The following is a 12,635-nucleotide window of genomic DNA, read 5'->3' as shown; positions in this document are numbered from 1 at the left end:
TACTGTGGGGAAATGGAGATGGCTAGGTTAACTGAAGATTTTAAACACTGTAAAAAATGTATGAAACATATGAACACGTTAAACATGTACGGGCACATAATATATACCTACAGTCTCAGTCTTTGGATGGTTAGGTACGTATCGCTACCGTGACGGCCGGCATGCGCCCCGTCACAGTTACCGACAATTTGTTAATGAATGAGTATTTCACATTGAACACTTACGATTGGGTGGTCATTAAAAACAGGGCATTGCAAGTACAGATATAAAATCCAGAGTCAGAAAGGGGTCTTTAGGTACTTCACTAAGCTATGTCACAAGGGATAACCTCATCCGAACGCCAATGTCGTCAAATTGGTTCTTCAGCAATGTAACATTGCAAATTGCAGTGGTGGGATTTGAAACCAAGCCTCCAGAGAGGACTGAAGCCTTAATCCAGGCCTTAGACCACTCGGGCACACTACCTGCACATGACTATGCTTCACATCGTAACTCACACAGGGACCTCAACTAACGTAATGCTTGTTAACTGTTATCACTCTTTGTCATTTTTCTCAGGCATTGTTGATTATTAGAATATTGTAACCAGCATTAAGTGAGTAGGTGTAGGTCTGTGTGAATATGGGCTGAGCATTTACCTGGACTGAATTTGTGAACATCTTCTTTTGCATATTCACTGTAAAGAGCCATTACTCCTCCAACTGCCAAGTATTGTTCCAGAGACAATAGGATATACAGTTTTAGATTGCAAGGTAACTGTCAAAGACCAAAGACTTCATTGAAATACCTCAAGTGATCAAAACAGTTTGTCAAAATGGGAAAGGTCAGGTTTTTTATTGCAAATTCCAGCACAGTTGTAAAATTATTCTTTAAAATATGTCCATTTACCATTCAAAAACAAAAGTACAATCATAAAACACATACTACTTAGATAGAATGAACTTGTTCAGGTGGCTATGAAATGATTCCAGAGACGTGGACCCTCTGGCACAGCGATACTTGGTCAGGACAACACCCCCCTTCTTGATAGTTCCTGTCTCTGTATGAAGCTTTCTGAAATTAAATGAAGGAAAAACTGAGGTGGTTGTTTTTGGAAAAAAAGAGGAACGATTAAAAGTCTGCGCTCAGCTTCAAACAACAATTTTAAAAACAACAGACAAAGCCAGAAATCTGGGTGTAGTCATGGACTCAGACCTGAACTTTAACAGCCACATTAAGACAATTACAAAGTCAGCCTACTATCACCTAAAGAACATATCAAGGGTTAAGGACTTATGTGTCAACAGGATTTGGAAAAAACTGGTTCATGCTTCATCTTCAGTAGACTTGACTACTGTAACGGGGTCTTTACAGGTCTCCCTAAAAAATCAATCCGACAGCTGCAGCTGATTCAGAACGCTGCTGCTCGGGTCCTCACTAAGACCAAGAGACTGATTATCACTCCAGTTCTGAAGTCTTTACACTGGCTTCCTGTGTCTCAAAGAATTGATTTCAAAGTACTCTTGCTAGTTATAAATCCCTTAACGGTTTAGGTCCAAAATACATTTCTGATCTGCTACTACACTATGACCCCCCCAGACCTCTCAGGTCATCTGGGACAGGTCTACTTTCTGTCCCCAGAGTCAGAACTAAACAGGGTGAAGCAGCTTTCAGTTTCTATGCTCCTCATATCTGGAATAAACTCCCAGAAACCTGCAGATCCCCTGCAACTCTCAGTTCTTTTAAATCAAGGCTGAAGACCTTTCTTTTTGATGCTGCCTTTCTTTAAATGAATGCTCATTTCTTTAAATTTCTTATGCTGCACTGTAACTTTTATTCTTGTGTTCTATTTTTAACTGTCTATTCATGTGTTTTATTGGTTTTTAATGCTTATGATTTTTAACTGTTTGTACTTGTGTTTTATCTGTTTAACTGATTTTGTGTAAAGCACTTTGAATTGCCCTGTTGCTGAAATGTGCTATACAAATAAAGCTGCCTTGCCTTGCCCCTGAGGCCATTTTTACAGTTTAATTTCCGTCTGGATTTATTTTATAAAAAAGCTTGTAAACATCAACCCTGTTGTCTACAGTCAAGATATGAACATCATTTTTTTTAGGACAAACTGGGTTATTGGAAATTTGGGTTGCAGTGAGGTCACTTGCATGTTAAAAATGGTTGTAGGCCTTAAAGATAAATAAATAAATAAATGAATCTTCCAGATATGTATTGATACACAGACATATAAGTAAAAACTAAGCCATTTTCCATTCTAAAACACTGTCATATGTCTTGGGAGTCACACTGTGAAGAAATAATCATTATAACTTATACAGTTGAAAAATACATGCATTTTTCCAAAAAAGTCAAGACATTTTGCTCTCATGACATTTACTTATGCCATAATAACATAATAATGTCATATTTATTGATATTACACCCACAGCAATGTTATACAAGCAAATATGTGTCTAAATAGGGCATTATTTGGCCTTCCATAGAGTCTATAGGCTTTTGTCCCCTCTGGCCTTCCATACAAGAGGGGGTGCCTTTATCTCCCATATAGGGCATGTACTTGAAAAATAGACAGGACAAACACAGAGCGGGAGATCAGAGATTAGACGAACGATTCAGCGGCAGAAAGGAGCCAAAACGCGATGAATTATGGATATAAAGTGGATCAATCTTGGAATAACAGTATGGATTAAAGCCCAAAGAGGCTGAAGTTCCAGGCTGGATAGAAAATCCCCTGTAGAGGCTAGAAAGACCCGGAAAAGACCGCCGTAAACCTGAAAACGTCAAGATTTAAACGAAACCGAAAGTGAGTAAATTGCTCGTATGGTTCAAAAGTTATTAAACTATGAATCAGAGGTACTTTTTTACTCGTGGGCGAGTGTCTCGGGCTCAGAGGGTTAAGAATGAGAGCAAACCACATCACAGTAAACCTAATTTCCTTGTGGGAGTCATCCGAAAAGGATTAATAAAGATAAGTCTATGTCTATCTATGAAAAAATCTGAAAATCTTCAGGGGATGTAGCTCAGTGGTAGAGCTCATGCTTTACATGTATGAGGACCTGTCATCTCCAGCAGGTATTGTGGTAGAGTCTTTAAAAGAGCTGCAACAGATATTACCTCCTGTGGTAATCTGACTGGCAGGGTTATAGAACATAGTGGTAGATTAAGACCTCCTGTGACACAAACTAAGCGGTATACTCTCTCTTTTATACCTCAGACTATCAGACAGCACAACAAGCACTTTAAATGTACATGTTTTAAAGTCTCTATTTTACTGTATTCATGTACTTGTACTGTAATATATTTATTGTATTACACTCCAGTTTTTATGGGTGTCATGGCGGTTATGAGCACTGTAGCTTCCATTTTTATATGTATCGAAACTTGACATGCCATTAAGTTTACTCTTCTGCAAGTGGAGACATTTCACATCAGACACTTGCAGCAACAGATGATTTGTTAACAGACTGGATATAGACTTAATGCTGATAGCATAACAAATAGTAGAGAATGGTTTTGATCCATAAACCTCTGGGTTATGGGCCCAGCACGCTACCGCTCTGCTCTCAGGGGTTAGAAAATCTGTGATTGACATTTTGAGGGAAGGTGGCAACCAAGGTTCCAACAGCTTACGGGTTGTAAAGTTAAACATTTGGTAGACCTTGCAACTATCTTTTATGTGAGCTTCTTGATTACTCACACATTGATTATTCACATGTAACACTTGTGATTGGCTGGTGTTTAATGCAAAGAAAGGACTGGAGCATTTATTGTTGAGAAAATGTAGACTGACACTGAAGTATTGAGACAACTGTGACTGAAAATCTAATTCAATCTACATATCAGTCTCCTTAAAGATCTAAATAGATTTTCTCACCTCAGAGTCATCTGGAGCACGTAACGATTAGCTTCTGTCCCTCTGAACCCTGAGTGACAATCACCCTGCAGTGAATGAGATGCAGTTTCCCCCCTCTGTCCAGCCAAGACTATATTTTCAGGGATCATTTCTAGACTTTCTGACTTGAGGAATGTATTTCTAAAGTGTTTGGTCTCGCTGACCACGATGATGAGTTGTGATTTTCTTTTCTGAGCGTGAAGCTGACAGAGAGTAATGATTCACTTCACATGCTCTCTGTCATTGATGATCGTTGTTTGCTTCTTTACGGAGTATTGAGGAAGGGAAAATAATCAGAGTGGTATGTGTCGTTGCTGCTGACAGACTCAGATCATTATTCTAAGTGTGTGACAACATTATGGGTTTCACCAATTGTTGAGCCTCAGGTTAACAAGGAACAATCTAAGCAAGGTGATTGATGGATGATTCTAGTTACTTCACCAAGTTCAGGCCCAGATTCCAGGCCCAGATTCCTCTCGGGCGTGCCGCTCACTGACTTGCCCGTGTAGAGCTGCATGTGCCATGCGTAGCTGGAGCCGGCATCGCAGGCCATCCAAGACTTGAGTCTTTACCTGGCGGGCTTGCTGGGCATGTACTGACAAAAGGCGCATCCACCTTGTGGAAGTAGCGTGTCCAAACAAGAAGATGGAACATGATGGAACGAGATGGAAGAATAAATTAAAAATTTTTAGATAACACAAACACACACACACACACACACACACACACACACAAACACACTAAGAAAGAAAATTGTACGGCAATGGTACAAAAAACAAAACGAAAACAACAACAAAGCAACAAATACAACACCTTGAAAGGGCACCAGCTGCTCGTCCACCTTCACGTCGGCGCCCGGGTTGTAGAAGCGAGGCAGCTGCCGCGTCCACTCGTCCCACACCTCTCGTACGGCCGCCAGTTTGTCCGAGGCTCGGCGGGCAGCTCTCGACTCGCGGTCGTCGAATCGCAACAGTCTAGAGTACGCGTGGAACTGCTTGATTGGCATCGTGGCGCGGAAAATGGCCCTGCCGCTCTCCTCGTGCCACAGGCTCTCCAAGGCCTTGTTGCGGGACCGGTACACGCCCGCGAGGAGCAGCAGCCCGAGGTAGGCTTGCAGGTCCGTGACGTCCATCACTTTCCACTTGCCGGCTGTGGCACATCTCCTTTGACCCTCGAGGTTCGTGGCGGCCACAACTATGTCTTCGATTTGCCGCGTGACAAACAGGCAAAACGCAGACACTATGTCGTGGACGTGTTCCGCGGCGTACTCTGTGGGTCCCGGGCGCTGTAGTAGCAGCAGGACAGCAGCATCTGTCGTGTCCTCTTCTTGGTCGGGTTTGTCCTTTTCGGTGGCGTGGCAATGAGGTCTAGGGACACTGGGATGACACGTTTTCGAGGACCATTTGACTTTGCCATCTTTTGACACAAATGTTTCCTCATCCTCCTCTTGCCCCTCGTCTTCACTACCCTCTTCTTCTTCTTCTTCTTCTTTGTCGTCTTCTCCTACTTGTACTTCTTTGTCTCCTTCTTCGTCTTCTTCTTCTTCTTTGTCACTTGCATGTCCACCCTCTTCTTCTTCTTCTGCTTCTACTTCTTCTTCTTCATTCACTTGTTCTCCTTCTTCGTCTATACTTCAACGTCCACTTGGCCTTGGTCCTCATCTTTGTCGTCGTAATCTTTTTCTCTGCTGTGGTCGTGTATGTGTTGGTCCTCTTGTGACGCACACCCGCCGCCATCATATTCGTGGTGGTGGTGGTGGTGGTGTGTGGTTGTCGTCGTCGTGTTCTTCGCGGGCCTCTTGTGGGTTTTCCCCTTTTTGTACCTTGGCTTCAGCGGAGACATTGCGAGCGGCACCGCCGCTCACAAGAATCCGATGCAGCTTCAACTCCAGAGTCAAACGACGGGCCAATACAGGTGCCTGTATTGGGGTGGATCAGCTGTCAATCGCAAGATTATCAGTTCCATCCCAGTGTAAAAATCCCTGTAATTTACCAGACTAAAATGTGCCTGCATTCTACGATCATGGCCTGTGCTGACCTCCTGTTCCTCAGATCAACTAAGTCTGGTGACAATGCACGTTCAAATTCTAAAACTTCAACCTATTGTTCTAGAACTGCAACTTAACCTTCCAGAACTGCAGGTAATATTCTTGTACTTCAACCTATTGTTCTAGAACTGCAGCTTAACATTCTAGAACTACAATGTAACCTTTTAAGACTATGAGCAACCTTTTGGGAACGCAACTTATAAAAATTCTAAAACTTCAAGTTACTGTTCTTGAATTGCAGCTCAATTTCTAGAATGAAAGCTTAACTTTCTAGAACTGCATCTTAACATTCTAGAACTTCAACATAACATTCTAGTACTGGAGCTTACCATTCTAGAAATTAAAGCTAACATTGTAGAATGGCACTTAACATTCTTTTACTTCAACCTAACATTCTAGAACTGCCAAGTAACATTCTAGAACTGTAACATTTCAGAACTTTTAAGTAAAATCTTTGGACCACACCTCAAAACTTGAGAAGTCCCTCGCTAGCTCAGTCGGTAGAGCATGAGACTCTTCATCTCAGGGTCGTGGGTTTGAGTCCCCGTTGGGAAGTGGAGTTATAGAGAATGGAAATCCCTCAGTTCTGGATAGTATCCGACTGCTATATTGGGGTGGATCGGCTGTCAATTGCAAGATTACCAGTTCTAACCCAATGTAAAAATCCCTGTAATTTACCAGACTAAAATGCACCTGCATTCTACGATCATGGCCTGTGCTGACCTCCTGTTCCTCAGATCAAACTAAAGTCTGGTGACAATGCATGTTCAAATTCTAAAACTTCAACCTATTGTTCTAGAACTGCAGCTTAACATTCTAGAACTACAATGTAACATTTTAGAACTGTAATTAACAGTTTAAGACCGCAACTCTTAAAATTCTACAACTTCAACCTATTGTTCTAGAACTCCAATTTAACATTCCAGAACTGCAGCTCAACATTCTAGAACTGCAATTAACATTTTAGGACCGCAACTCTTAAATTCTACAACTTCAACCTACTGTTCCAGAACTGCAACTTAACATTCCAGAACTGCAGGACATTCTTGAACTTTGACCTAAGATTCTAGATTGACAGCTTAACATTCTAGAAATTAAACCTAAAATCCTAGAACTACAACACAACATTGTAGAACTGTAAGTAACTTAAGTAATAAAACTATTCACCTTTGAAATGTGCAATGTTCGAGTCTGCCAACCTACCGCCATCCTAGCCACTCTGGCTAACTCTCCACAAATGTGTAAAACTAAAAAGAAGACACACAAGACCAAAACAAACAAATTAACTAGTTATTCTGATATTCCTGACCAGGCTGATGCCGGTTGGCCAGTAACCCCCCCCCCCCCCCCCCCCCACACACACACACACATATTTCATCAATGTCCCGTATCATAACCAACAACAATACACAAGTGCATGAACAGGAATTAATTACAAATGATTACAATAATACAGTACCAATGCAATAATAAATGGGTACAACATGAACACATGATTTAAGAAACGTCTGCTTGTTTTCAGCCGAAAGTGGATCAGCTGCAGTGTCCTCCTGTGTGATACAGGGCAGTTTATGTAAAGAACAAAGCGATGTATCATAAACCATTGTAAAAATCAACGTTAACGTTAGTGGTTAGCGATTAGCGTTAGCATAGCAAGATAGCAATTTTTTAAAAGTTTCAGTTAGGAACATGGTTGCAAGTATGTATGGACAGGACTGTATAGACCACAAAACAAGACTGTCGTAATTTTAAATCAATTATTTAAGCCGAGAATACAGAAATGCGTCTCTCTGGTCGATGCGGCAGCCATTGTTGCCTGTTGCACATTGTATATCGCTACCCCTCGGTTTCAAGTAAGATGGCGTTCTCCCTGATTTTCTTCATTCATTGTCTATGGTTCCTAGGGCCATACACCCCTTACCCCTCGATCAAAACATTATTGGGACAGCACTCACGTGAACGCTCAAGACGTAGGGAAAGGGGTAGGGGTAAGATAGAGAAATGAGATTCAGCCTAAGACCTCTTGTGTTAATCTGACTGATGGGGTTATGGAACATAGTGGTAGACCAAGGCCTCCTGTGGTAATCTGACTTGAAGGGTTTTGGAGCGTAGTGTTAGACTTAGACCTCCTGTGACACAAACTAAGCAGTATGCTCTCCCTTTTATACCTCAGGCTATTGTAGACAGCACAACAACCACTTCAAACATACACATTTTACAGTTTTTATTGTACTTTATCTATACAATATTAATGCTCCAGTTTTAATGGGTGTTACAGCGGGTATGAGCACTCTAATTTCCATTTTAATGGATGAAATAAACATAACATAAAGACTGTACCCTTCAGCAGGAGGAAACATTTCACTTCACAAACAGATGCACTGTTAATTTTCAACAGCCTGGGAGTGGACTTTATATGGAGACAAAGCATAGAAATTAGCAGAGGATGGTTTCTATCCATTGACCTCTGGATTATGGGCCCAGCACGCTTCCGCTGCGCCACTCTGCTCCACTTTTCTGACAGTTAGGTTCGGGAACTTGTGGCAACCAAGACTCCAACAGCTTACGGGTTGTAAAGTTAAACATTTGGTAGACCTTGACACTGTCTTTTATGTGAGCTTCCTGATTTCTCACACATTTATTATTCACAAGTAACACTTGAGATTGGCTGGTGTTTTAAAAACAGGGCATTGTGAGTACAGATATAAACATCAGTAAGGAGTCAACCAAGTTGCCTCTTATCATTTTAGTTTGGACACCCAGTGAGGCTTACCGTGATGGTTTGGACTGGGTTGACTAGGGTTTTCTGCTGCTCTCAAGCAGACGGCTGTACTCACTCTGGTTTCTCTTCATAACGCACAAGTCTTTCGCCTTTTACTGAAGACTTCCTTGGAGGGGAACAACGATGCGTTGAAACTATTTTTTGTGGGCTTTGCTGTTTGGCCGAGCCTTTTGTACTTGTGAGAAACAAATTTGCTGCCCTTAACTAGAGTCAGCTAAATAATAGAAGCAAGACCCTTGGCCATTTTAATTGGCCGTTGACAGTGACTGAGATGACAGGACTCCCCCTGACTGTGACTCGGACCGGACCAGGTGTGTTGGAAAACAAATTGGCCAGACATGTTAGGTAAAGTTAGGCAGAGACTAGGGTACTGGAGACTTAGAGGACTAACACTAGAAGGAAAGGTTTTTATCATCAAGGCAGTGATTTTACCTTTGCTTTTACTCATCAGCTCTGTTTTTATCCCACCCAGAAAAGTGATTTTAGACCTGGAACGAGCCATTTTTATTTTCCTGTGGAGGTCCAAGGGGAAAGAAGTGAAAAGAAGAGTGATGAAGAAGCCAAAAGAGAAAGGAGGGTAAGGAGTGCCAGGCCTGTTATTGTTTTTAGGGAGCAGATTTACAGCTATACACATAACAGCAGCCACGGTCCCATCCAGAAATCCTAAGACTGCAGCTATGGCACGGTTCTGGATGGGATCATACCTCAGAAGATTGAAGACCTTACCCTCTGATCTTATAGTACCTGGGTCATTCTTATTACTCTAACTTTAGCATAGACTTGACTGTTATATTCAGTAAGTGCTACTTGTTGGAGGAGTTGAACATGACAATGCTACAGACTAACTGAAGATGGATGTCATTGTAATGAAATTAAATGAAGGAAAAACTGAGGTGGTTGTTTTTAGAGCAAAAGAGGAACAATTAAAAGTCCGCGCTCAGCTTCAAACAACAATGTTAAAAACAACAGACAAAGCCAGAAATCTTGGTGTAGTCACGGACTCAGACCTGAATTTTAACAGCCACATTAAGACAATAACAAAGTCAGCCTACTATCACCTTAAGAATGTATCAAGGGTTAAAGGACTTATGTGTCAACAGGATTTGGAAAAACTTGTCCTTGCTTTTATCTTCAGTAGACTTGACTACTGTAACGGGGTCTTTACAGATCTCCCTAAAAATCAATTAGACAGCTGCAGCTGATTCAGAACGCTGCTGCTCAGGTCCTCACTAAGACCAAGAAACTGGATCACATCACTCCAGTCCGGAAGTCTTCACTGGCTTCCTGTGCCTCAAAGAAGTGATTTCAAAGTACTTTTGCTAGTGTATAAATCATTAAACGGTTTAGGGCCAAACTACATTTCCTATCTGCTACTACACTATGACCCCCCCAGACCTCTCAGGTCATCTGGGACAGGTCTACTTTCTGTCCCCAGAGTCAGAACTAAACAGGGTGAAGCAGCTTTCAGTTTCTATACTCCTCATATCTGGAACAAACTCCCAGAAACCTGTAGATCTGCTACTCTCAGTTCTGTTAAATCAAGGCTGAAGACCTTTCTTTTTAATGTTGCCTTTCTTTAAATGGTTGTTCATATCTTTAATGTTTCATTTCTTATACTGCACTGTAACTTTTCTTCTTGTGTTTTATCTGATTTTATTTTTTAACTGTTTCTTCTTGTGTTTTATCTATTTTAATTTTTTAACTCTTTTTTAACTCTTTTTGTGTAAAGTACTTTGAATTGCCCTGTGGCTGAAAAGTGCTATATAAATAAAGCTTCCTTGCCTTGAATAAGTTATCAATATTAGTGCAAATCAGTATTGCATGGCTTTTCAGGTTGTTGTGGCCGAGTGGTTAAGGCGATGGACTTGAAATCCATTGGGGTCTCCCCTCGCAGGTTTGAATCCTGCCGACAACGAAAGTCATCCTTTAATTGTGGTCACACATCTCATTATACCAAATGGCAGATGTGCCTTCATGGACATTAAAATGTAAAATAGGTACTGGAAGCCACCGAAGCATCTCTCAGCATTTATTTTCGGTCTCAATGCCCAGATGTGTTGCAAGATTTGCAGTAACAATTGTATTGTCCAGCGATGGTGGTATAGTGGTGAGCTTAGCTGCCTTCCAAGCAGTATATATGGCTTTGATTCCCAGCCAGTAACTTTCTTTGAGTGACGTAACTTGCTTTGTTTGTCAAAAAGTAACCAGAAAGGTTACTCTCCCAACCCGGTTTGATAAAAAATTAGATCTTGGTTATATCGCACAAATAAGGGAGCATAACAATCAATCAAGCTGCCTCCATGAGGATCCACAGACATAGACATGTTCCACCACCTGCAATTAAGCCTGTCTCCTCAGCTTCTAGGCACCGCTGCATCACCTCTTCAGCTGGAGAGTTTGCATCTGCGTTTGTGAGCTCAGAGTTTAATGCCAAGAATGGTCTGGTCTCTCCCTCTTCCCCAGATAACAACAGTCTAGAGTACGCGTGGAACTGCTTGATTGGCATCGTGGCGCGGAAAATGGCCCTGCCGCTCTCCTCGTGCCACAGGCTCTCCAAGGCCTTGTTGCGGGACCGGTACACGCCCGCGAGGAGCAGCAGCCCGAGGTAGGCTTGCAGGTCCGTGACGTCCATCACTTTCCACTTGCCGGCTGTGGCACATGTCCTTTGACCCTCGAGGTTCGTGGCGGCCACAACTATGTCTTCGATTTGCCGCGTGACAATCAGGCAAAACGCAGACACTATGTCGTGGACGTGTTCCGCGGCGTACTCTGTGGGTCCCGGCGCTGTAGTAGCAGCAGGACAGCAGCATCTGTCGTGTCCTCTTCTTGGTCGGGTTTGTCCTTTTCGGTGGCGTGGCAATGAGGTCTAGGGACACTGGGATGACACGTTTTCGAGGACCATTGACTTTGCCATCTTTTGACACAAATGTTTCCTCATCCTCCTCTTGCCCCTCGTCTTCACTACCCTCTTCTCTTCTTCTTCTTCTTTGTCGTCTTCTCCTACTTGTACTTCTTTGTCTCCTTCTTCGTCTTCTTCTTCTTCTTTGTCACTTGCATGTCCACCCTCTTCTTCTTCTTCTGCTTCTACTTCTTCTTCTTCATTCACTTGTTCTCCTTCTTCGTCTATACTTCAACGTCCACTTGCCTTGGTCCTCATCTTTGTCGTCGTAATCTTTTTCTCTGCTGGTGGGTCGTGTATGTGTTGGTCCTCTTGTGACGCACACCCGCCGCCATCATATTCGTGGTGGTGGTGGTGGTGGTGTGTGGTTGTCGTCGTCGTGTTCTTCGCGGGCCTCTTGTGGGTTTTCCCCTTTTTGTACCTTGGCTTCAGCGGAGACATTGCGAGCGGCACCGCCGCTCACAAGAATCCGATGCAGCTTCAACTCCAGAGTCAAACGACGGGCCAATACAGGTGCCTGTATTGGGGTGGATCAGCTGTCAATCGCAAGATTATCAGTTCCATCCCAGTGTAAAAATCCCTGTAATTTACCAGACTAAAATGTGCCTGCATTCTACGATCATGGCCTGTGCTGACCTCCTGTTCCTCAGATCAAACTAAAGTCTGGTGACAATGCACGTTCAAATTCTAAAACTTCAACCTATTGTTCTAGAACTGCAACTTAACCTTCCAGAACTGCAGGTAATATTCTTGTACTTCAACCTATTGTTCTAGAACTGCAGCTTAACATTCTAGAACTACAATGTAACCTTTTAAGACTATGAGCAACCTTTTGGGAACGCAACTTATAAAAATTCTAAAACTTCAAGCTACTGTTCTTGAATTGCAGCTCAAATTTCTAGAATGAAAGCTTAACTTTCTAGAACTGCATCTTAACATTCTAGAACTTCAACATAACATTCTAGTACTGGAGCTTACCATTCTAGAAATTAAAGCTAATATTGTAGAATGGCAGCTTAAC

The 12,635-nt window shown here is 42.3% G+C and overlaps 3 non-coding genes across 3 annotated transcripts; all 3 read left to right on the top strand.

The window, feature by feature from the left end:
• The first annotated feature begins 3,973 nt into the window (after positions 1–3,973).
• Positions 3,974–4,189, top strand: LOC116675999 (small nucleolar RNA U3). Its single transcript, XR_004328578.1, has one exon. It is a non-coding gene; the product is annotated as a small nucleolar RNA U3 (small nucleolar RNA).
• A 4,577-nt stretch (positions 4,190–8,766) lies between these two features.
• On the top strand, positions 8,767–8,883 carry LOC116676000 (U5 spliceosomal RNA). Its single transcript, XR_004328579.1, has one exon. It is a non-coding gene; the product is annotated as a U5 spliceosomal RNA (small nuclear RNA).
• A 1,665-nt stretch (positions 8,884–10,548) lies between these two features.
• trnas-uga (transfer RNA serine (anticodon UGA)) lies at positions 10,549–10,630 on the top strand. The gene has a single exon. It is a non-coding gene; the product is annotated as a tRNA-Ser (tRNA).
• Positions 10,631–12,635: the final 2,005 nt, after the last annotated feature.

Source organism: Etheostoma spectabile, unplaced genomic scaffold (genome assembly GCF_008692095.1).
Source record: "Etheostoma spectabile isolate EspeVRDwgs_2016 unplaced genomic scaffold, UIUC_Espe_1.0 scaffold00002585, whole genome shotgun sequence".
In the NCBI taxonomy this organism is placed as follows: domain Eukaryota; kingdom Metazoa; phylum Chordata; class Actinopteri; order Perciformes; family Percidae; genus Etheostoma; species Etheostoma spectabile.
Note: the sequence above shows the minus strand (reverse complement) of the source record. Positions and strands in the feature narration are given on the sequence as shown.